The 26,413-nt window shown below is 38.9% G+C and overlaps 1 protein-coding gene and 1 long non-coding RNA gene across 13 annotated transcripts in view; one reads left to right on the top strand and one right to left on the bottom strand.

The window, feature by feature from the left end:
* The window catches only part of TMEM108 (transmembrane protein 108), a 363,999-nt gene that overhangs the window by 109,757 nt on the left and 227,829 nt on the right, over window positions 1–26,413 (bottom strand). Inside the window, exon 1 of one of the 11 annotated variants that reach the window (XM_042955908.1) lies at window positions 3,118–3,404. The exons of the other annotated variants lie outside the window; for them this stretch is intronic. The gene's annotated coding sequence lies outside the window, so the exon portion shown is untranslated. Of the gene's footprint in view, window positions 1–3,117; window positions 3,405–26,413 lie in introns of those variants that run through there. 11 annotated transcript variants of the gene reach the window in all.
* Window positions 1–26,413, top strand: part of LOC122230192 — a 96,228-nt gene that overhangs the window by 22,692 nt on the left and 47,123 nt on the right. Inside the window, exons 2-3 of one of the 2 annotated variants that reach the window (XR_006207336.1) lie at window positions 10,610–10,690; window positions 13,292–13,369. The exons of the other annotated variant lie outside the window; for it this stretch is intronic. This is a non-coding gene — a long non-coding RNA (uncharacterized LOC122230192). Of the gene's footprint in view, window positions 1–10,609; window positions 10,691–13,291; window positions 13,370–26,413 lie in introns of those variants that run through there. 2 annotated transcript variants of the gene reach the window in all.

Genomic DNA, 26,413 nt, shown 5'->3' on the forward strand with positions numbered 1-26,413 from the left:
GAGGTTGTGGACACAGCACTCGCTGGGTAAAAAGTTAGTATTTCCTAATGACACTTTGATGTAGCTGATTCAATTCCCTAGATGATTTGCCTCTGCAGGGCTGTCAAGCCCTGGTCCTCTTTCTGTTTCCTAGTTCTTCCCTTTACATAGAACTCCTTACCCTCTTCATCAATTAGTTTGCTCAATCTTGCCTGGTTTCTCCAATTCTACTTGTTGGCCCCTTGGGGATGGTTGGGGTGGTATGGAGTAGGACAATGGGCATGGCATGACTGCTCAGATGTTTAGGTATGGTTTTGGGGTACAGAGCTAGGATATGTGATCATCTGAAGTAACTAGGAATGGTAAGAACCAAAGTCACAGAACATAGTATCCTGGTTTAAAGATCAAAATAGTGTTTTGTTTTGTGACCAAAAATCCCCCCAAAACTTAGAAGGTGTGCTTCAGTACCTCAATAATTCCATTACCAGTCCCTCTGCCCAAGCTGCACAAGGAAGGTTGGGGCCGAGGTTATGGCCCTTTTCCTGATAGAACTGTGTGCTGATCTGGGGTGGCTGGAGAATTGTGTGTATGTGGGGGCATTCTTCAAGTAGGAAGAAAAACCCTGCTGCAAAAACTGGCTAATATGACCATGAAACAAAAGGTTTCAGCCACATCTAACTGCCAAGGTCTTTTTGAGAGCAGAAGGTGTCTATGATGCCTGCCTATTTCTGAGCGAGACTCAGAAAGTCCCTTTTTATGGATTAGGACCAATAGTTTCCAGTCCCCAACCCAGCTCCACCAGCTAAAAGCAGCAGTGAGTAGCAGAAAGGACACAGGCTTGAGAGGAAGATCTGGGTTCGAGTCACATCTGTCTCTGCAAAATAACTTTGTGGCCCTCAGCAAGTCACAAACTCAGCATTCTAATCTCATTATCTCTAAGTAAAGGCACTAAATGGGTTTCAAGGTCTTTTAGGATCTTTATTCAGATATCATTTATTGAGTACCTACTGTGTTCTAGATACTAGATTTTCTAGGCACTAGAGCTATAGCATTAAACACAAAAGACTAAATAATTCCTGTTTTTGTGTAGCTTATATTCTAGTGGAGGGAGATTGATAATAAAGTAAATTATACTGGGGGCGCCTGGGTGGCTCAGTCGGTTGGGTGTCCGACTTCAGCTCAGGTCACCATCTCACGGTGAGTTCGAACCCCGCGTCGGTCTCTGGGCTGATGGCTCAGAGCCTGGAGCCTGTTTCCGATTCTGTGTCTCCCTCTCTCTCTGCCCCTCCCCCGTTCATGCTCTGTCTCTCTCTGTCTCAAAAATAAATAAATGTTAAAAAAAATTAAAAAAAATAAAGCAAATTATATTGTCGTTTGGAAGGTGATTAGTATTATGGATGAAATACTGAAGAGTAGGGTAATGAGGACCAAGAAAACTAAAGCTGGAAACTGGGGGAGAGGACAAGTTGCAAATTCTCTGATACATGATCTTTTGGAATCTCAAAAGAATGCCTTCAAAAGAAAATCTGAGGAATAGGGATATGATGCCCATTGTACTGACATAATCAAAAAGAGGAAAATGAAGTTTATCTTTCACAAAATAGCTGGGAATGATCTTAATTAGCATTTCTTACCTCTTAACTAGCTCATTTCCATAAGGAAAAGGTAGATCTCAATATTTGCTTACAGTTTGGGTTGGGAGTATTGACATGGAAGCGGCTTAAGCTCAGGAGGGGTGCAGTCTTATTGAGGACTTCCTAGTTACAACTAGGGATCCTTGGGAATCCCACAGAGTTTATAGGTGACAGGCAGCTTAGAGTTTTACAATTTAAGGCAGTATAATTACTGGCAGCTTCAGATTTACTGGTCAGGGAACTGCCTAATCACTCTAAATGGCAACAGGTCACTTCATAGCATTGTGAGAAGCCAACAGTTAAAAAGGACTCAATAAATGATCAATAACTCACCAGAAACTCTTCTTCCTCCATGAATAAAGCACTCTCATTGTGCCAATGTTTGGTTATAAGTGTTCTGGAGGTTCTTTCCCTCTCCCTTCTCCCTCCCTCTCCATTTTTCCAGTCATCCATTCATATTCCCTCCCCTGCTCCCTCCCTCTTTCTTTGCAGAACTGGCTAACATATATATATTTAAGTTTGAGCTCCAGAACTAATTCATTTACATAATTTTCCTAATTGCAAAGAAGTGAGTAGAGGAAGGAAAGAAAAAAGCAAAGACTGGCATATAGCACACATATAGACAACTGGTGTTTGCCAGCCTGCAGACATCACACGATGCACTTATACTTAACAAATGCAAAAAAAAAAAAAAAACAAACAAAACACTGGGTGGTGGCTCCCATTGACCATAATGCAAGTAATGGATTTCCTGGCAAACATTTACTGTTTGAGTCCCAGCAGTTAATTGGCTCCCAAATCTGATCCCAGAAAAGACAATGCTTGGAAAGGTCACCTGAAAATCGGGACATTTTCCAGAATGTGCATTATCTCATAGCTTTCCAAATCCCTGTTATCGTATTATTATGTTATTCCATTCCTCATGGCCTCTATTCTGAAAATTTAGGTATCTGTTCTTCAGACTCTCAGACAAAACAGATAAGCTGTTTGGAAAATAATATAAAACTTTACAACAGAGAAGTATTCGTAGGTTTCCTTTGTTGGCACCACTTACATGACTACAATTTGTAATAAAAGAGAATGTCTTCTTGTTATTAGATTGTATCACATCAACAGTGACACTGTGCATATGCACAGCTCTCTGGATTCATTCTGTAGGCTCAGGTAAAAATGTTTACAACGTGCTATCTAGCTTTGAAGTGGAGCAAATATGATTTGTAAGTCAATCTTCTGTCCTCTTTCTTCCTCAACACTCACATTCCTAATTATTTCTACTGCATCCTCTACCATAGTACTTCCCAAACTTTTAGGTCCATATAAGTCAGATTCTATTCAGTATATCTAGGCTGAATCCTACATTTCTACAAGCTCTCAGATGACACTAATGCTACTTGGCGTTATGCTCATGGACCATATTTTGAATAGCAAAGTTCTACATTTCCATGCCACATTGCCCTGGCCTGGGTCTGCATCATCTCACTGGACTTTATGATAGGTCACTCACCCTTCTGTTCCAAACTCTTCATATTGTCCAAGAGGTCTTTCTGAAATGTAAATCTGAACCCATCAAATTCTCTTCTTACCACTCCTACAGTGGCTCCACATTGCCTACTAAATAAAGTTTCAGCTTCTTAACGATGGCCTTTGGGCTCCTTCATGATTGGTTGGGCCCAGCACCTTGCCAGATTCTTTTGCCACTCCTCCATCTTAAGCTTGATGTCCTTGTATGGTAGCCAGGTTCTACAGTGATCGCAACAAGATATTACATCCTGTCTGATACCCTGGTGTGGTCTCCCCTCCCATGTTGCATAAGACGACCTGTGTAATCACCAGAATTTTGTGTGACTTCAAAGATTAGGTCATAAAAGATGTTTTGGCTTTTTCCTTGTCCTCTTTTGGATCATTTGCTCTGGGAGAAGCCAACTGTCATGTCATGAGGACATGTGGGCAGGCATATCAAGAAACCCACACGGTAAAGGACTGGGGCTTCTTGCCAACAGTCACATGAGTGAACCATTTGGAAGTTGATCCTCCAGCCCCAGTTAAGTCTTCAGATGACTGCAACCAAATGACAGACCTCTAGCTAGAACCCCTCAGCCAAGCCACTTCCAAATTCCTGAACCAAAGAAATAATGAGATAGTAAGTATTTGTTGTTTTAAGTCACTCAGTTTGGAGGAAATTTTTTGTGCAGAAATAGATGCTCTTTACACAGTGTGCATCTCCCACAAACTGCTGGCCCCTCTTCTGGGAAAACCATTCATCTAGAAAACTCCTATTCATCCTTTGAGATCCAGATCTCTAGATGTTTCCTCCAGCAAGCCTTCATTGACCTCTTCACTCAAAAATTTGGCCAGATGGTTTTTCTTTGGGCTTCCATGATGCTTTGAGCATGTATCCATATCTGTATTTATTATAATGTTCAGTCATTATCTATATGTCTGATAGTCCCACTAGACTATAAGCACCCTAGATGCAGGGAACTGTACCATTTTGGTATCCTCAGTGCCAATCACAGTGCCTGGCACATAGCTAGAATGGACAAATGAATGAAGTCAACTGCCCTTGAATCATGACTTTACAGCAACTACATCCCTTTATCTTGGAAGTCCTGTAAGCAACCCTCACCACTTGTTTGACCTGGCATCTCACACGGGCCAGCTATGACTCAATTTGTTAACCACTTAATTTTCAGCTTGTTATCACACCATTCATTGAGTTGCTTCAATGGCTCTTAACCAAAAGAACATGTGAGAATTACCTGTTGATATTTAAAAGAATACTCCACGTACACATACATACTCCAGTCCTGGCCCCAGAGATTCTGATTCACTAGTTGTGAGACAAGCTCCAGACACGTACATTTTAAAAGTCTCCACAGGTGACTATTCATATCCAAGTTGTTACTCACTGGTTTATTGATGTTTATTCTATGCCCAAAGATAAGAGAATAGAATAAAAAATTACTAAAACAAAACAACAATAACAAAACCCAAAACTCTTAAATATAGGAAGGTATAATAATAAGTGATATGGCTGGGTGGGGGATAAATATTATACCAGAAAATCTAGGCTTGGAGAACTATTGCAAGTGAACACATTTTTTTTTTTTTTAAAGAACATCCTCAGAGCCAAGGCAAAAAGATTTTAATGAATTGGACAACTCTCAACATTTGAAAGAGGTAGCATATAAGTTCATATGTAAAGACAACTTTTGCCCTGGTACTGAATTATAGGAGGGATTTACCTCCCAAGTCTTTATGTAAGAAGCCACTGAATAACGCAGTAAATGATGTCTTTGATGTATTTTTTTAACCAAAGCAGGACACTTTTACATACAGCCACTTTTAAGAAAGCTAAATACATATTGTAAAATGCTAGGGTGGTGAAGGTATTTCTATGGTGAGCCAAACAATAACATATGTAGTTTTGTTGTCATCTTACTTGGTATAAGAGAATTACAGACCCTGGAGGAGAAAGCAGCATGAATATTTCATTCATTTTCAATGGTCTCACTCAGGCTTTTTGCAGAAGCTCAACAGTAGATCTCTCTCCACTCCAGTTCCTCACCAGGCAGTCCAAACTTGGGATATTCTCCCAACACATCTGTGCGTGCCAAAGACGGAAGGTGGAGATGGAAGCTTGTAGGTACAGAATCAATGTTAGTGACATTGGCCATAAAGGTTCCTATACACAGGACTCAGAATCACAGTATGGTAGCCTCAACAAATGATGCAAGGATAGGTTTATTTTATCTGTAAGTTAGTGCTGCACTATAGTGCAGGCTACAGTGATCACCCAACCCAAAGCATGTGTTTTGTCCACTAACAGGTTGGAAGCTCAAGGACAAGTTTTTAAATGAATTATTTCAAAGCTTTTAGGTAGAACATCAAACCTCAAAGGCATACAGAATGTTAGAATCAGGAAGAAGCTGCTGTCTGGAGGGAGTTAAGTTAAAAAAAAAAAAAGAACACGTAATCAAAGGATCCTGTCTTGCCTATGTCTGGCTTTGATGATTCCTAGTGGATCTATGCCAAATTGGCCCATCCAGGAATAACCAACTTTTGATAACAGTCAACCAGTCACTGAGGTATCAAATAGCTATCACCAACTTTCCTTGCCAAACACAAAGGGAAGCTTTCGGTGTCATGTAAAAGTGCTAGACTATAGATGCAGACTGGGAAAGGACTGGGGTCCTAAAATGATACTTGATGTCATTAATATTGTAAAAAAATTACAAAGATTGTACAGTTTAGAGATACACATGTAAGTTCTGATCCACACGTGAAGACACATTCTAGCAGTGCGGTCCAACAGAACTTTCTGCAATTGATGGAAATATTCTATATCTGCACCGTCCATTATGGTAGCCACTAACACATGTGGCTATTGAAAACTTCTAATTTTATTTAATTTTAACTAATTTAAATCACCACATGTATTTAGAGGCTATCATATTGGATAACACAATTCTATAGGTTATAGACCAAACTGTTTCTCCTCTGGAACTACTAACTGAGATTCTTGATTTTACCTGCTAATGAGGGGTATTCCCAAGTAAATCTGTATGTTCCACGGGCAACCTGGTCATGACTTGTGCCCTGAAAGCTTTGGCAGCAGTGTCAACCAAATCACCAGAGCCTCCCAAGCCAATAGCTGACTTTAAGTCTTGGGAGAGGAAAGACTCCTCAGTCATCTGGGTGTCATTAAAAATCAACTTGTCAAAAGAACTCTAGGAAATGAGGGCCAAGACACCAGGGTTCAAAGTACTATGTTATATTTAATATCAAAAGCAGCGTAACATAATTAGAATTCAGCAAGTATGGGGTTAAGTACTTCCCTGCTATGGTAAATAATGTGACTTGATTTTCCCAATTTCCATTCTACCCTCTTTCTAGCTGGAGAGACTGAAAAACTTAAAATCATGTTCCCTAGATTACAGTGTGTAGCAGCATTCTAGGTGTGTATTACATGCTTGTGAGAAACCTGGAAGGAAGAAGCAAGCAAGAGACCATTGCCCTACTTCTACAGCTCCTCCTTAGAATAAGAAGCAGTGAGGCAGCTGTGTTCAGTGTTTCAGTATCTTCATCATGGCTTTGTCAGTGCTTACAGAGAACTGTGGTGGTCCCTGGGGTCTAAAACCTCTGGATTGCTGCTACACTGGTGTGTCCTTGGACCTAGTAGTTTCTGATTTCTAATGTCTGAAATTTCCAATAGTTTCATAAGCACTTAACTCCTTATCTGCAATCCCCTTCTGCTTAAACTATCTAGCATGATTTCTGCTTCCTGTTTTCCTCATTGACACACCTGCATTCTCCCATTTAGTCCCCTCAGCAACTCTGGAAGTTAGGTAATTTCTCCATGGACTGTTTTACAGATAATCATCAAGTCCAGATCTGCTTGTACATTCATGGTCTCATGTTTTTCTCCAAAGAGATCTAGACGCATATCATGGACTACTTAAAAAGTTAGGACATGTGCTTAGAACATCACTGCTTCTTTTTGTGATGATTTTGTACCCGAAGCAGAAAGGAACATAACGTAATGACCACTTGGAGAGGGAATGATGTTATCTTTGCTAGAAAACAGTGTTGTCACCTGTGGACCTAAGTTCATTCCCAGCTGGTTTCCCCCGAGAAAGTCATAGTTCCAACTTAACAGAATCAATCTCTGGTCATAGACAAGCAGCTACAAATGAGGTTCTTGCTCATGAGCAATCTTGACACAAGAATGGGATGGCTAAAATAATCTATTACCAACAGGGAAAATAGCCTAAAGGACACCTTTTGTTGGGTGAATCAATATTATTGTTTACTTCTCTAAAGTCAAACATCTAAACTCCCAAGAATTTTCATCACCAGAACCCCAATACTCTATAAATCACTGATTATCCTCTTTGTAGGATGAGATAATGACCACTCCATGGACATATCAAATAAGTACTCTGAAATAGCTAACTGCTCTTATATCAGGCTTGAGAGGAAGAAAACAATCATTGCCAAAGTGGATGTGACTTTCACAGCAGATGTCCCATCTTTTGCCCTCTAGCAGTGGTTGCATGGTCTAGAGAAGGACAGCATGAGTGACTGACTTCTCCACTTTGCTCAAATGCTGCCTGCAGGCTTGGATTACTCAGGCTGAGGATTATATGTGTCCTCATTTTTCTGTTACTAACTTTGGGCCACTTGATTGCTTAAAAGTCCATTCTTCCAGAGGCTGGCATGAATGATGAAATTCACATTCAAACCAGTGAAGTTGATGTTTTAGTATCAGTGTAATCTCTAAAGCATTACCACTCTGAGAATTTTTCTCATATAGACTGCAGTTGTAATGCAGTGTTCTAGGACTTGAGGAAGGTCAAATTTAAAGAATTTCTAACACGCTGTTTTTGTGTGGATTTTTCTTATTCACCACAAAATACTGTATGAAATTAGTCATTTTTGAATTTAAGTGAAAAGAACGATTTCACAGAAATCCTTTGGGAGACATAAACACAAGATTATAAGCTACTCATTAAATCAACAAATCTGTTTTTCTTATCAGTGAATACTCTTTAATATTTATCTTTAATAACTCAGAAAAACCATGAACTCATCTATGATCCAGGACACTTTCAGATCCATGAAGAAATCTCATTCTTACACTTTTAAGTCACATTCTCTAAGCACTAAAAGGATTTACTTTAACTATAATTAGGATAGAATAGTAATGTAGTAAACAGTAGCATATACAGCATACCCAAAGAACTGTTATTGTTTTCAAAGGTAGCACCCATTCAAGCAGTAACTTAGCTTCAGATGACGTAAATGTTCCTTGCTACTTACTTGTTTATGCAGAAAATGTAATTCAGTTAATTTCTCCTTGTCACTCCAATTCATTCCCTTTAAATTACCACCATAGTATTTTGTTTTTCTCCAAGAAATTAAGAACATTTCCAGTTCACCATTGCCTGGAGTTCTTTCTTGTGCTCTCTACCTTAGCTGGGGTGTCCTCAAGGGGTCAGGACAAAGTAATTGGCTTGCAAAGTTTTAGAAACCATCAGCTATGATCTACAGTAGCAGAGAACTTCCAAAAACTTGGAAGGCTTGTTTAAGTATTTCAAATGGTGATTCTCATTGTTATCCCATTAGCAGGGTATTCAGAATAAAAATTTGTTTCTCAAGAGCCTATTCTCAAGAGATCTGGAAAAAAGATGCCTGGCAAAAAAAAAAGGGGGGGGGATTCTGTTTGGAGTTTTTGGCAAGATTTTTGCAAAACAACTCTGTTGTGTGAAAGGGTATGATTACTGTACTGCAAGTTCTTTGAGGGCAGGAACCCCCTCTCCTCCTGCTTGCATCCTCAGCAGTCAGTGGGGCTTGACACCCAGTAAGCACTTCTAGATATCTGATGAACCAAGTATTCAAAATTCACAAATACCACAACACTCTCATTTCTAATGACAGAAACGGAAATAGGGCTCCTTGCTTTCTCCAGACCCTCTGTCTTGGTCATTGGGCTCATAGAAACTTGAGCCAATGGAGATGAAACCTCAGTTATGTTTCTCTTTCTCCCATTTTTGCTTGAACAATCTTTCTATGTTACTATGGTAATACCTGGTACCAGGATGCTGGTATTTCATTTATAAGGTAAATGAAAGTGGGAAGGAGGAAGAGATCGTGAGTTATGCAGTTCATAAGAAAATCTGCCCAGACGGCAACCTCTTTGGCAATCTGTAAAGCTTGTGCATGTTCCATTTTATAATAAATACATTTAAATAATACATGACACTATACAGAACAGATATACTATGTTGAAACAGAGATCCACTGAGCCCAAGAAAACTGCATCAAGTATGAGATTATAAATAAGGGAATATTTTCAGACTTTTGAAAAAACAGCAGGGAGAATTTAGTCCATAAATAGGACATTTTCTCATTTCAACATATATAAAGGTAATAGCTACAGAATTTCAAAGATGAGTATATGAAGCTATGCAGACTGAAGGCTGGATATTAACCAGGGACCTGATCTGAATGGTAAGTACACTGGTTACTATAGTTATAAAGGGCAGGGATAAACTAATAAAACAAAGACATCTCTTAGTAATACTTCAGAGCCAGGTAATGTGCAACTTTAGAGCCAGGTATGACCAAAGCTAGAATCTGAGGGGAGGAGAAAACAGCATGCAGTGACTGACATCTGAAGTCAAGTTTCTCCACATCACTTTTATACTTCGATGACTGTAATTTATTAAAACCCAAGCTGGGAATGTTTCTGCCTGTCCAAAGCAGGTGCTGTAACACTGTAGGAAACCTTCCATCCAGTAGATTAATTTTGTGTGAGGACATCTGAAGAAAGCTGCTATGGCTTCTTGATTTATGACTTCATTAAAATGTTTGGGCTTCAAATCTCCATCAACATTTATTGGAATTAACAGCTTCTTAAAATGGAAATATTCAATGATAAATTAATGTAGCTTGGACCTTGTATGAGGAAAAAACAAGGCACTTTAGGCATGCTTTATATACCTTGAGGAAAAGAGGAATACTTTCTGCTCCTGTATACTAATAAGTCTTAGGAATGAGTAGGTGAGAAGAGGTAAGTGAGAGCATGAAGAGAACAATAATGAATTCTCAGCCACAAAGAGTAGATAGAAATGCCAGCATTCTTTTCAGAAATGCATTAAGAAAAAGGTCTAGGGGCGCCTGGGTGGCTCAGTCGGTTGAGCCTCCGACTTCAGCTCAGGTCACGATCTCATGGTCCGTGAGTTCGAGCCCCGCGTCAGGCTCTGGGCTGATGGCTCAGAGCCTGGAGCCTGCTTCCGATTCTGTGTCTCCCTCTCTCTCTGCCCCTCCCCCATTCATGCTCTGTCTCTGTCTCAAAAATAAATAAAGATTAAAAAAAAATTTAAAAAGAAGAAAAAGGTCTAAATTGTTCCTGCTGTAGAAAGACCACAGCCAACTGAAAATCAAAGGGCTGGTGTGTCTGTTGCAGACATTAACTGACTTATTGTCCACAGAGATCTCAATCCAAAGATGTAACTTCCAGGTGTGCTGTTTGAGAAGATTCCAACAAGGACACAAGAGTATGAGCTTTCTAGGTAGTTCTCACTTTTTTATATTTACAGCACTCAGCTACATCTAACAGATATTAAATATTTGATGAATGAATCAGCTACCACTTCCAAAGAGAGTCCCAATATTTTCCTTGCCGTTTCTTGCTGTCCATCTGTTCAAACTATTCCATGATCTAAAGATGATGCAGTTAATGCTATCAGCACCCAAATTCAACAAAGGTTCATGGATCCCTTACTTCATCAACTCAAGTGTGGACAAGTAGCTTACATAATTAATGGGGAAATATGGACCTAAAACCTACCTGGTTAGGACATGTTTTACCTTGCTGCCTGCCAGGGTTGATTAAATGTGACCCCCTCACTCTGGTATCATCCAATCCATAAGTAAGTCCTGTTGACTCACGTCCAAGAGGTTTCCTGATTTTGTTTCTCCATTTCTATGACTACTACTTTTGTTCAAGCTATCACCATCTCTGGCCTGACTACTACAATTACCTTCTAATTGGTCACCCTGACTCCAGTTCCAACCCCTACAAGCAATTATCCATATAGCAGCCAGCTATCTTAAAACATATAACATATCATGTTATTTCTGTTTAGAATTCTTCAAGGGCTCCCCATCACACTAAAAATAGAACACAAATTTCCTGCTCTTGCTCACCCCTTGTATACCTCATCTTATTCCACTGGTTTATTCACAGACTATACTCCAGCAAAATTGGCCCTCTAGCTGTTCCTGAACAATCCTGAACACATCCCCACCTCAAGGCCTTTGTCCCTTTTGTCCTATCAAGAATGTTCCTCTTTATCCAGTTTGGCAAAGCAGGCTTTTTCCTGTCATTCAGATTTTAGCCTAATGTCACCCACTCTGAGATGCCTTTTTTCACCACTCAAACTAGCTACTGAGTCATACCTATCACAATAACCTTGTTAGATCTCTGCATAGTAAGTTTCTCTTTCTGATGTTTCTTTTAATTTCCTTGTTGTATGGGCTCCCCAATTAGTCTGTAACCTCCAACAGGGCAGAGATCTTGATCATCTTACTCACTATGAAGAATGATCCCTGGCACATAGATCGCAAATATCCTTATTTGCGAAAATAAGTCTAAAACAGTCACATGTTAGTGGCATGGCAAGCAAGGAAGTACTTTACTAAATATGGGTTCCTAAACCAAACTAGGTGTTAAGTAAAGATACTTAACAGCTGGCTCAAGATATACACTAAGTTGGTGAGTTGGCTTAGAGGTTTCCATATATGGTGAGAGTCTCACTCACCCCTTGTATCTACAAAACCAACTCTTAGTCTCTGTGGCTCTGGGCTCGATTTTCACAAGGCGTTCACCTATTTGTGGGCATCCACTGTGCAATTCAGGAACTGTCTCCTTGACCACTTGGGCCATTCAAAGGACTGATAGGTCAGACCCATTTTTCCAAGGCCTGTCCTATTTATAAGAATCACACTCATTCTCTAGGTACTGGAAAACTTTCTTTACCCCTTGTGCTAGGTTGTCCTTACTAGCAGCCACTGGATATTGTATTAGGGCTCAAACATACTTTCTCCTCTAGTTGCAAAACTCGTTGTTTCCTTTTGGTAACCCATAATTTTTCTCTAACTAATAAAGTGGAATAGCTGAATGAACACTGGGTGTGAAGTCAGAGTCCAGGGATTAAAATTCTAATTCTATTATTTAGTTGTAGCCAATTCAACCCTGGGTATATGATTTAACCTCACTAAACCTTGGTTTTCTCATCTGTGTAATGGGAATACAACTATCTACCTCTTAAATAAACAGGTGAAAGCTCTGGGGCTTGCACTCTGCAGGCAATACACATCTGAGCCAAGAAGGGTGGCAAGACCAGAACTCATGGACTTATCCACTTCTCATGGCTTCCTCTAGTAGTTCCTCAAGTTTTCATAGGGGAGAGAGAGACTGTTCCATAAGTCCATCAAGAGAGTTTCAGAACAGCAAAAACAGGGGCGCCTGGGTGGCTCAGTCGGTTGAGCCTCCAACTTCAGTTCAGGTCACGATCTCACGGTCCGTGAGTTCGAGCCCCGCGTCAGGCTCTGGGCTGATGGCTCAGAGCCTGGAGCCTGCTTCTGATTCTGTGTCTCCCTCTCTCTCTGCCCCTCCCCCGTTCATGCTCTGTCTCTGTCTCAAAAATAAATAAACGTTAAAAAAAAAATTAAAAATAAAAGAACAGCAAAAACACTTCTTTGTCATCAAAACAGTAATCATAAAGGAAAGGAAGACAACTCACCACAGATTATAGAAGCTTTAGAAGCAAATGAAACTAATAAGACCATGTTTATTGAAGTGCCAAGTCAGATGACAACACTGGATTATGTAAGATTTTGACTAAGTACCAGTAATATATTAAGTGTCATGAAGGTCTCATCGATGAATGAGAGGAACGTTAGTGGACATTACTAATCTGTATTAAAAAGCTACCCATCAGGACAGCCTGGGAGTGAAGACTAATCCAAGGGAAAATGTGACAATGTCTGCACATGGGCCTGTGAAGGGAATAATCTCAAAATCATTAACAAGACCCTACTTAATGTTATATATGTGTGTGTGCAAATTTTTCTTCTCTCAATTTTACATTTTTCTACATTTTTTTCAGTGAATTATAAGCCATTTGAAGCAGAGATCAGCCCATTGTTTCCTATGTAATAACTCTAAGAATAAACCTTTTCTCTCGGAAAACTTCCTCTAGTTTCTTAAAATGGGTTCATCAGGTCCACTGTAAGGCACATCTGTGACTGGCAGAGCTCTCTGCTCCAGGGGTGCTCCATAAACATCCTGACACCACAAAGAAGCTACTCAAAACTGACAGGTGATCTGCTGGAAAACAGCAGATTTTTCAAAACAAAAGGGGAGCCAGAGATGAGTGTGAGAGGTGGGGTGAACATCGGCACCAGGCACTGTGCGTTTGTCACTGTGCTATTTTTACATACACTACCTCACTGGACCTTGGAGGAGTCATATTCTCTTCCCATTTAGTAAGTGAGGAGGGAAACCAAAGTCTCCCACCTAGTAAACTGCAGAGCCAGGATTAGAAAATTCATGATTTTTTCCTATATCCCATGGCCTCAAAAAGTTTTCATTTTGACATTTCAGTCCAATTTATGACATTCTGGAGTTCTTAGAAGGAAAAAAGGAACAGAGTTTAATTCTCAGTTCTCACTGGCAGCTGCAAACCTTGCAAGCTGTTGGCTGGGCATGGACCTCACCAGGGTACTACCTGGACTTCTGTCTGAATGAGAATTATGTTCTCTGTTTCTTCAAGGTTTTTCATTCAACCTTAAGCCACAGCATCAAACTCAGATCCCTTACTAGAGAGCTACATGAATATTAATTAATTAAATTAATAATTTCTACTATTTATTTGGAATCTAGTAGGCACCAAGTATTGTTTGGAGCTTTTGATAAATCTCACTTAATCCTCAGAAACCCCTAAATGGTAGGTTATATTATTCATTCTAGACAGATGAGGAAACTGAGGCAGCTAGCAAATGTCAGGACCAAGATTTGAATCAAAGTACAAATGGCAAGCTCTTGTCATTTTATATAGCTCACAATTACCTCTTATTAAACCAAAATAAAATGAACATCTTGAATACTTGAAAGTAAAGCATAAACAGCCATATTAAAGGTCAAATTAATTTAGCATATTAGTTTGGTTTTGCTCCTCACCTCCTTTAGGCATGCTAAACATAGGTAATAGGTTGATGCACAGAATATAACATTTGCTAGAAAAATTTTAAGACAATTCTTTCATAAAAAGGTAATTTCTGCTTCTAACCACCAACATCTATGGCACCTGCAATCTAAAGATCTCAGGAAGAAGAATTCTGAAAATGGCAAATGAATAACTGAGTATTTTACATTTACTTGTAATAAAAAGACAATAGAAAAGTTAAAATCTGTATTTCCAGGCATGTCCACAGGTCTGTTGGCACAGAAATGGTGTGTTTTAGTGATTTCTCAGCTGTACTAACAATCAACTAATCCTGAAACAGCTCTGTATACTCCAAATTTAGTACAAGAGGCTTAAATGGAACCACTTTTTTTTTTAATAGACATACCACTCAAAGATAAAAAAAAAACACACAAAAACTCTATTGCTCTTCAAAAAAAAAAAATCACTGCACAATGCTTTGTCCTTTGTTCATAACATGAGAAGATGTTTATAGTCCCTTGGTCTCTCCATCTCTCTCTCTCTTTCTCTTCCTGTCCCCTGGCCCTTTCCCCCTCCCACTCAGATGAGGAGTTCATTTTGGTCTCCCCAAAGTGTTGAGGACAGGTACTGCAAAGGGAGAGGTTCTGAAGAGGACGGAGAAGAGCAGCAGTGGTGATGCAGGAGAGGGCAGAGGTTTTTGGGGGTGCTGGGGCTGCAGCTCTGCCCCTGGGTTGCAAGGACTGGGAGGTGAGATGGAAGCAGCTGTCTCATAGACAAGGCTGTGATGCACAAATACCTGAGGGACTTCTATCGCTCTGGCTTATCCACTTATACTGGGAGGTAGCAGGTAGGACCCAGCAGCCAGCAACTTTTGGCCAGGGCCCACCACATGGCCTTCCAAACCAGGTTCTGGAGAACCACCTACTATATTTTCCTGCCTTCACAAAATGCCCTTCTTGTAACTTGATGGAAACAATAGTGGGGTATGAATGGCATTTTCCCCATGGACTCAGGGGCATTGGAATCCTGTCGTACCTTTCCCTCAGGGTCCCGGAGGGAAACACATGAAACAACCTCTGCTTGAACCTTCCCTCTAGTAAAAAATGTCTGGACCTCTGACTTCTTCCCAAAAGGTGTAACTCAGTGCTGTGCACTCAGTAAGCATATCATTGTCTGGAAGAAAAGTCCCTGCATTTGTCTTCCTCATCACCAGGAATTGGCCAAAGTTTACAAACAGGCAACATCTACTCTGCCTAGTTCAGATACACAACCTAATCATAATCCTAAACCTAATCCTAATGGGATGAAGGGTTTTCATCCCATCTCTTTCCCCCTTTACTCAATAACAGCTCTCAGAAAACATTAGAGGCAAATCTAAGCTTTTAACTTGAACTTAACTGGCCAACTCAAGCTTTAAGATACTAATGAATAGATAACAGGCAGATCTGCTATATTCAAAGGGAGAAACATAATATTGCTTTATGTTTTGTTTTGGGAGGGTCAAGTTTTATGAAGTCAGGTCTGATTGTTGGAAATTTTCTGGGCATGAGCAACAACAGAAGCAATGGTTAACCTATGCAAAAATAAATTGCTTTTCTAAGGATTATTAATAATACATTTGTAACTACTCAGAGACTGGTTATAAACTTTCAGAGACAGAATGAGAATGTAATCTGTCCATAGCAACAGAGATGAATCATTTTGATAAATTCTTTATGATGGTGGCTCATCTCCTGCAAACTGTGGATTGGTTAAAGAATCTATAGCTAATCCTTCAATAACTCCCATAGCACCTCATTACTCATGAGACAGTGACATCTTAGGTCATAAAAAAGGTGCTGTTGTATAACACAGGTGCTGTGTAACAGCCTCAGGTCATGAATATTAACAGATAGCCTCAAATGGGATGATACCAATAAAGACTTCCTGCCAACTTCTACCCAAGAAATGAACCAGAGGGCAGTACAATGTGCCCCTGCAGACATTCTGAAATCAGGGGTGATGGGTGTAAGCATTGTGTCCTTTGCAGGTTTGATGATTGCCATGATCCCTCCTACTAAGCCAAGACTACAATTATTTTTCTTGGCAAGAATGACCCATAAGTTTCCCTGCTCATATTACCCTTTTCCAACTTTTACATTAGGCATATAGTAATTTCTTAAGTGAGTGTGAAGCACTTAATTGGTTAGTTTATTCCACCAATATTTACTGTGCTCACTGACATCTGGATTTACTTCTACCTTGTCCTATTTATCTAATTTTATGCCCATTTTCCCCCTTTATTGCCTTCTTTTGGAATGTATTTTTTTTCATTCCAATAGATTTTTTGCTCTACTTGTTTGGAATTTATCTCCAGTTTTTTAGCAGTTCCATTAAAATTTTGTCATGACTACTTGAGAACATATTTTCCATCTTCTCAAACACCATAAGAATTTAGAAGACTTTGACTCTGTTCAATGCCCCCCAACCTACATGCTACTATTGGACAGCATATTTCTTTAGTTTTATTTTTCTATAACCCTACAATTAGACATTATATTGTTTAATATAGGAAATTATTAATTTCTTTTATGACTTTCCTTCTAAGAAGAATTTTCTTCTTCCTGAAGCACATCTTTCAGAAGTTCTATAAATAAGGGTCCATCTGTGAAATGTTCTATTTAAAAAAAAAAAGCAAAACATCTGAACATTATTTTGCTCTCATGCTATAAAGACCGTTTCATTAGATCCTTAATTCTAAGTTGACAGTATCAACTATCCACATTTTAAAGATACTACTTCATGGTCTTCAGGATGCTATAGTGGCTGAGCAGTCAACTGCCAGTTTAAATGTTATTCCTTTCTAAGTAACTTTTTCTACTGGCTGCTTTTAAGGCCACCTTTTATCTGTAATTTCATTGTTTATTTATACAGGTACGGAGTTCTTTTTATTTTTTCTTGAGACTCACAGCATTGTCAAAATCTGAGTATTCAGGGGCGCCTGGGTGGCTCAGTCGGTTAAGCAGCCGACTTCGGCTCAGGTCATGATCTCACGGTCCGTGAGTTCGAGCCCCGCGTCGGGCTCTGTGCTGACGGCTCAGAGCCTGGAGCCTGTTTCAGATTCTGTGTCTCCCTCTCTCTGACCCTCCCCTGTTCATGCTCTGTCTCTCCCTGTCTCAAAAATAAATAAAAATGTTAAAAAAAAAATTAAAAAAAAAATCTGAGTATTCATATCTTTCATACATTCTAGCAAATATTCTTAATTGTTACATTTCAAATACTTCGCCCTTATTTTCTCTATTCTCTTCTTCTTGAACCCCTGAATGTATCTACATTAGGTCTTCTCATATTATCTTGTATTATATCAATCACTTGCATTTCTTAACCTTCTATTTCTCCATAATACATGCCAGGTAATTTATTAAACTTTGTGCTCCAGTACATTATTCCTTAAAGATATTTAATCTGCTATTTAATCCATCCACTGAGTTTCAATTTTTTTTTAAATCTTTATTTATTAAAGAGAGAGAGCGTGCAAGTGGGGAAGGGCAGACAGAGAGGGAGAAAGAGAATCCTGTGCAGGCTCTGCACTGATGCAGGGCTCAATCCCATGAACCATGATATCATGAATTGAGCTGAAATCAAGAGAGTTGGATGTTTAATCAATGGATCCACCCAGGCACCGCTGAGTTTCAAATTCTAATAATGACGTCTTTTTAGTTCTTTAAGATCTAGTTAGTTTTTTTTTTAAATTTAACTGGTTATTATTATTATTATTATTATTATTATCACTATTATTTTTAAACTTACATCCAAGTTAGCATATAGTGCAACCATGATTTCAGGAGTAGATTCCTTAGTGCCCCTTACCCATTTAGTCCATCCCCCTACCCACAACCCCTCCAGCAACCCTCTGCCTGTTCTCTATATCTGAGAGTCCCTTATGTTTTGTCCCTCTCCCTGTTTTTAAATTATTTTTGCTTCCCTTCCCTTATGTTCATCTATTGTGTATCTTAAATTCCTCATATGAGTGAAGTCATATGATATTTGTCTTTCTCTAATTTCGCTTACCATAGTACCCTCCAGTTCCATCCACATAGTTGCAAATGGCAAGATTTCATTCTTTTTGATTGCCAAGTAATACTCCATTGTATATATATACCACATCTTCTTTATCCATTCATCTGTCGATTGACATTGGGCTCTTCCCATACTTCGGTTATTGTTGATAGCACGCTATAAACATTGGGGTGCATGTGCAGCTTTGAAATAACACACCTGTATCCCTTGGATAAATACCTAGTAGTGCAATTGCTGGGTCATAGGGTAGTTCTATTTTTAACTTTTTAAGGAACCTCCATACTGTTTTCCAGAGTGGCTGCACCAGTTTGCATTCCCACCAGCAGTGCAAAAGTGATCCTCTTTCTCCGCATCCTTGCCAACATCTGTTGTTGCTTGAGTCATTCATTTTAGCCATTCTGACTGGTATGAGGTGGTTTTGATTTGTGTTTCCCTGATGGTGAGTGAAGTTGAGCATTTTTTTCATGTGTCAGTTGGCCATCTGTCATGTGTCAGTTGGATGTCTTCTTTGGACAGTGTCTATTCATTCTTTTGCCCATTTCTTCACTGGATTATTTGTTTTCTGGGTGTTGAGTTTGATAAGTTCTTTACAGATTTTAGATACTAACCCTTTATTTGATTTGTCATTTGCAAATATCTTCTCCCATTCTGTCAGTTGCCTTTTAGTTTTGATGACTGTTTCTTTCGCTGTGCAGAAGCTTTTTATTTTGATGAGGTCCCAATAGTTCATTTTTGCTTTTGTTTCCCTTGCCTCCGGAGATGTGTTGAGTAAGAAGTTGCTGTGGTTGAGGTCAAAGAAGTTTTGCCTGCTTTCTCTTCAAGGCTTTTGATGGCTTTCTGTCTTATGTTTAGGTCTCTCATCCATTTTGAGTTTTTCTGCATGTCGCTGTCCAGTTTTCCCAGCACCATTTGCTGAAGAGACTGCCTTTATTCCATTGTATATTCTTTCCTGCTTTGTCAAAGGTTAGTTGGCCAAGTTTGGGGGTCCATTTCTGGGTTCTCTATTCTGTTCCATTGATCTGAGTCTGTTTTTCTGCCAGTACCATACTGTCTTGATGATTAAAGGTTTGTAATACAGCTTGAAGTCTGGGATTGTGATGCCTCCAGCTTTGGTTTTCTTTTTCAAGTTTGCTTTGGCTATTTGGGGTCCTATCTGGTCCCATAAAAATTTTAGGATATTTGTTCTAGCTCCGTGAAGAATGCTGGTGTTATTTTGATAGGGATTGCTAACTGGTTAATTTTAACAGTCTATTATCTCAAGATTCTTCTCCCCCATTTCTTTTATTTAATCAAAATTCTTACCTATTGTAAAAGATTGTCTTTTTCTAAGATGGCTACAACAATATTTCTAGTTTCAAATTCCATCTCAGAACCTTGACAACCCTTACCAAGAGGTGAAATCTCTTTTCCTTTCTTCCAAGGCTTTGCTATTGATTTCCTTTCAAATAGAAGGCAGTGGGAGTCATCCTGCATGAAGCTGAGGCTAGGTTAGAAAAGGTGATACAGTTTCTGCCTAAGCCTTTCTGCAGATTCCCTAAGAACCATCCATAATGCTGTGAGGAGCCCAGGCCACATTGAGAGGCTACATTTGGATGTTCTTGCTGATAAGTTCAACTAAGGGCTCAATCACAGCCAGCATGAACCACCAGAAATATGAGTGAACAAAGCTTCAGAGTATTACAGGAGCTAGATGTTGAGTCACTAAAGCCTACAACCCATCCAAGCTGTGGACCCATGCAACATGGAACAAATAAAATCATTACCCAAACCCAGAGTTCCTGACCCACAGACTCCATGAGCACAACTGGTTGTTTCATGTCACTAAATTCTGGGGTAATTTATTAAACATTGATAGATAATGAAAATACCATAGCTCATACTCAGTATCTGCTAATTCCAGTATCTAAAGTTCTTGGCAATCTAAAATCAATCCCTTTCCCTCTTCTCTTTCCTTTCTCTTCTCTTGCCGACTCTTGCTATCATAGTTTGTTTCCTTATGCATTTGGTAATTTTTTATTAGAATCTCATGTTTGGCTGAAGTTAATTTCTAGGTATCCAGAGCCACCTTGGTTGAGGAGCTTTCCTACCAAGTGAATTTCCATTTTTGGCTGGCCCCTGGAGGGTGTTTGCTACCTAACAGAAATATTTTTATTTATATCCCCTCTTGTAGTTACTCATACTACATATATAATATGGATTCAAAATCCAAACTGCAAGAGAGCAGAGATATGGTTAGAAATTCTAAAGGGGGCTAGTGTTATTACAATTCTTCCCACTAATACCCACAACAGTGACTAATGGCTACCTTTACAGGCAGTTCATTGGCTGCCTTTGTTGCAGGTGGATTTTTTCTAGGCACATTCATCCAACCTACAAATATTTAATGAATATCTTTTATATGTTCTTTACTAGGAATATGACTCATGTGCCTTCACATGAGATGTTTAGGACCCTCTGGCATGCTGAAGCCAGGTTTACAATTTAGTTTTTAAAACTATCTTGCCAAGTAGCTACCTCCCAGTAGGTACCTCCAATTCCTGGGTATTGGAATTACCCAGAATCTCTGTGAGATCAGGCCTATTATCTTTTTATTTTTTTAAATAAAAAATTTAAAGTTATTTATTTATTTATTTAGAGAGAGAGAGAGCGTGCATGAGTGAGCGAGCGGGAGGGGCAGAGAGAGAGAGGAGAGAGAGAGAGAATCCCAAGCAGGCTCTGCATTGTCAGCGCAGAGCCTGATGGGGGGCTTGAACTCATGAACCATGAGATCATGACTTGGAGCTGAAACCAGGAGTCAGATGCTTGACTGACTGAGCCACCCAGGTGCCCCATCTTTTTCCTTTTTATTAATGCACATAATGACTACAGCAGGGCACAGGAGAGATTCAGAACACACATATATGTATTTTTTGCCCCCTCCTCTCTAGCTTTGCTGAGGTATAATTGACAAAAATTGTATATGTTTAAGGTATACATGGTATTTTAATATAGGTATATATTGTAAAATGATTACCACAATCAAGCTAATTAACCTAGTCATCACCACATATTTACCTTTTTTTTTTTTTTTGTGGTGAGAACACTTAAGTTCTCTTAGTGAATTTCCAGTATATGGAACACATTTTTGAAGATGATTATCAACCAACCAAGGAGAGCTTGGTAAATAATGAAACCAAGTGAAATTAAACACTGGCAAAAGAAATCTTTGTACAGATTTAGAATTTAAAAAATCTATCAGAAGGGTGGTATACCTTTCAATTTTCTGTATTAATCTGATCATACCTAAAGAGTTTAATACATTTTTATAAGCAGTGACACCTAGGATGGAGTAACTGAAAAGACCATCTTGTGCCCTCATTTATGTTTCTTCCTTGATGAGCTTTTCCCAGGCTATCTGACTCCAATGTGCAGATTCAATGACACTCAGGACCTTTTTGTTTGTTTTAGGGTAAAAACATCCACCCCCCCTTTTCTAATGTTTATTTATTTTGAGAGAGCGAGTGAGCACAGGGAGAGTCAGAGAGAGACAAGGAGACAGACAATCCCAAGCAGGCTCTACATTTTCAGCACATAGCCCAAAGTGGAGCTCAATCTCACCAACCACAAGATGATGACCTGAGCAGAAACCAAGAGTAGGACGCTTAACCAACTGAGCTACCCAGATGCCCCAACATCCATCCATCCATTCTTCTTTTTTTTTTTTAATTTATTTTTGAGAGACAGAGCATGAATGGAGGAGGCGCAGAGAGAGAAGGAGACACAGAATCCAAAGAAGGCTCTAGGCTCTGAGCTGTCAGTACAGAGCCCAATACGGGGCTCAAACTCATGAACCATGAAATTGTGACCTGAACTGAAGTCAGCCGCTTAACTGACTGAGCCACCCAGGCGCCCTCATCCATTCTTAATTGTAGAATGTTAAGAGTAGGAATAAGTTTATAGACCATTTTTTATTTTAATGTTCTTTTTATACGTAGACAAACTGAGAGTCCTCAGAAATGGGTAAACTGAAGCTCAGATAGGTGAAATAATTGATAGCAAGTTAGCAGCCAGTATTAGAATCTAGCTTTTCTGATTCCTAACTACTTTTGTTGTTTTATGGGATATTTCTGGGTAAAACAGGAACTCCTGCAATAGGTTGCTCTACATTCTATGTTTCTTTGGGATAAAGCCATCCTAACCCAAGCCTCCCATTTTATCTACTCATTTAGTTCTAAAATGTCATAGCTTCTTGACCCTTCCATTTTCTGTTTCTCTACCATTCATTATACTCTCAACTCTCTTCCTCTTGATTTTACTTTCCATTTACTCATAGGAACACGAAAAACTTGCTTATGGAGCAAGACTTCCTGACATACTGTACCAAGAAAAACTGATCAAAACATATCAAAAAAATCTACAAGGAAAGTTATCTGCTGGGTCTCCATGTGAATTTACAATTACAGCATCATAAACTATGTTTAAAACATTATTTTCCTAATGATTCCACTGCTAAAATTTTTATTCAGGTCCTCCACAGAATAGCTACATAACTCCAGGAGGACACCGTTAACACAGTCTACAACGTAAATGGCCTCTGTACTATCTTCAATTCACAATCTGGATAACCTTAGATGACAGTCCTGTTTTCATTCATCTCACATATCTAGACCTTTACAGCTCTTTTAATACTACCACAACAGGGAGTTGAAATGAATCCTGTTTTACTTGCCTTTCATCCTTTAAAAAAATTTTTTTTTTCAACGTTTTTTATTTATTTTTGGGACAGAGAGAGACAGAGCATGAACAGGGGAGGGGCAGAGAGAGAGGGAGACACAGAATCAGAAACAGGCTCCAGGCTCCGAGCCATCAGCCCAGAGCCTGACGCGGGGCTCGAACTCACAGACCACGAGATCGTGACCTGGCTGAAGTCGGACGCTTAACCGACTGCGCCACCCAGGCGCCCCGCCTTTCATCCTTTTAAACCTGTAAACAGGAATAGTTAGTCCCATGAGCCTATCAAAACTTGAAATTAATGTGGTTTCGGTCAGTTACTCATTTATCTCAAGGGCACTCACATCAACAGATGGGGTGATGATGATAGTGACAATAACAGAACTCCGTAATAGAAAATTTGTGAAATAATGCTGTAAGAATTCACAGCAACAGTGGTTACAACTAGTTATTTCTAAGAACCATTCCTGTTGCCTTTATTTTACTCTATAATATAGGCTGTCAGAAGAACTGAATGCTTTAAAGTCTGTCTGGTTTTATTAGTTATCCTTCCACCTAGAGTTTTAAGCTTAGAGCCAAGAACATAGAGATGACTAGTTCACTATCCAAGATTTGTTTCCCTCCCATAGGGTAGATTTGTTGCTGGGCAGTATCTGCACGGCCACAGACTATCGCTAGTCCCCTTGAATCCAAATGGGGCCCTATGACTAGATCTAGCTATTGGGATGGAAGCAGAAATTCATGTGTATTACTTCTAGACAAAGAAGGATATGTATGCAATATTTCCCCCATTCTGTGATGATCGTGTAGGCTAGCACTGAAGATAGTGGGATCTTAAGACAGAAGAAGCATGGATCCTGATCACATAGTGTTTAATGAATGTCCATGAAAATTTGCTTTGGAAAAGAATAACTTTTAACTATCTTTCTCTGGGATTGTTAAGATTTTGTTTTTTAAGGGATCTTAACACAGGATCTAACACAATGGCTGGCATTCAAATATTTGTTAAATGAATAAACTTAGTGCATATTTTTGTCTATTAATCTCATTCAGTGCCTGTTGGGGTTACAGAATGGCTGGCTAAGGACTGAATGAAGTCCTAGGGAAGCTTACAACCTACCAGACACAATAGCAAGACTATATAAATCAAAGACTAGACTTCAAATGAAGTAACACAAACAAACAAAATCCATGGGATTCTTCCTTCAGTGATTACATGATTTTAGGCAAGTGGCTCAATGTCAAAAAATTCTGCTTTGAGATATGAGAGAGTAAGAGGAAGAAAAACAGGGGACGCACAAAATTAGAGTTGACAGAATTGAGGATTTTATTTATTTATTTTTAGAATTGAGGATTTTAAAAAGCCTCTCCCACCCCTTCAGTTAGAGATAATAACAATGTTTTAAATTATTATATTTGTTATTCAGTACAATTTCTGTAATAGAGTAAGATTCCCCGAAAGCACTGGATCTGAAAATCCCAATTGTTTGGCATTTGATGATTTGTACATATCCTAGAAAATTCTGTTGATCAACTATTGAAGCTAAATGCACATGTAGACTTGCTAATACTGAGAATACATTATAAGTCTATCATCTAGCATAGTCCTATGTAGAACTCAGAGTGCTACATTTCTAGGTTATGGGATGTTACTCTATAGACACCCCTAAAACCATAATTTTTGAAGCTTAAACATATATATTTGCAAAAACCTCAACAAAATATTTGCAAACTAAATTCAACAATACATTTAAAAGATCACACACCATGATCAAGTGAGATTTACTCCAGGTATGCAAGGATTGCTCAACATCCACAAATTGACATAATATACTATGTTAACAAAAGGAAAGCTAAAAATCATATGATCTCAATAGCAGAAAAAGCATTTGACAAAACTCAGCATCCATTTATGATAACAACTCTCTACAAAGTGGATATAGATGGAATTGTACTCAACCTAACAAAGATCACATAAAATAAGCCCACAGCTAACATCATACACAATGGTGAAAGATTAGGAACAAAACAAGGATACCCATTTTCACAACTTTTATTCAGTACAGTATTGGAAGTCTCAGCCAAAGCTAGTAGGCAGGAGAAAGAAATAAAAGGTTTTTTTATTTATTTTATTTTTTATTTTTTTGGAGAGAGTATGAGCAGGGGAGGGGCAGAGGAGAGGGAGAGAGATTATCTTAAGCAGGCTCCAAGCCCAACAGAGCCTGATGCAGGGCTTCATCTCACCACCATGAGATCATGACCTGACCCGGAATCAAGACTTGGACACTTAAATGACTTAACCCCCCAGATGCCCCAAAAGTCATCCTATTATTAAAAAAAAGTACAACTGTCACTACCTGTAGATACGATGATTTTATGTGTAGAAAATCCTAGAGACTCCACCAAAAAACTGTTAGAATAAATGAATTCAGTAAAGTTGCAGGATACAAAAATCAATATAAAAATCTGCTCTGTTTCTATACACTAACAATGAACTATCAAAGAGAGAAATTAAGAAAACAATCACAATTAGAAATGCATCCAGAAGAATAAAATACCTAGGAATAAATTTAACCAAGGAGGTAAAAGAAATAGAATAATACACAAATAAATGGAAAGATATTCCATGCCCAAGGATTGCAAGAACATTGTTAAAATGTCCATACTTCCCAAAGCAGTCTACAGATTCAAAACATTCCTTATCAACATTCCATAGGCATTTTTCGTAGAAATAGAAAATAATCCTAAAATTTGTATGGAACCGCAAAATACCTCAAGAAATCTTGAGAAAGAACAAAATTGAAGGCATCATGCTTCCTGATTTCAAACTGTATCACAAAGCTATAGTAATCAAAATACATGGCAATGGCATAAAAACAGATACATAGATTAATGGAACAGAATAGGGAGCCGAGAAGTAAACCCACATACATATGGTTAAGCAACCAAGAATATACAGTGGGGAAATGACACTGTTTTTAATAGATGGTGTTGGAAAAACTAGACAGCCACCAGTTTTTTCATATTTCATATAAATATTCATATTTCATATAAAACAATGAAGCTAGCCTACTGCCCTATACCATACACAAAAATTAACTCAAAATGATTTAAAGACTTGAATGTAAGGCACAAAACCATAAAACTCCTAGAAGGAAACATAGGTGGTAAGCTCCCTGACAGTGGTCTTTGCAATGATATTTTGGATCTGACTCTAAAAGCAAAAATAAACAAGTGGGACTACACCAAACAAAAAGTCTCTGCACAGCAAAGAAAATCATCAACAAAATGAAA

This window comes from Panthera leo, chromosome C2 (assembly GCF_018350215.1).
Source record: "Panthera leo isolate Ple1 chromosome C2, P.leo_Ple1_pat1.1, whole genome shotgun sequence".
In the NCBI taxonomy this organism is placed as follows: domain Eukaryota; kingdom Metazoa; phylum Chordata; class Mammalia; order Carnivora; family Felidae; genus Panthera; species Panthera leo.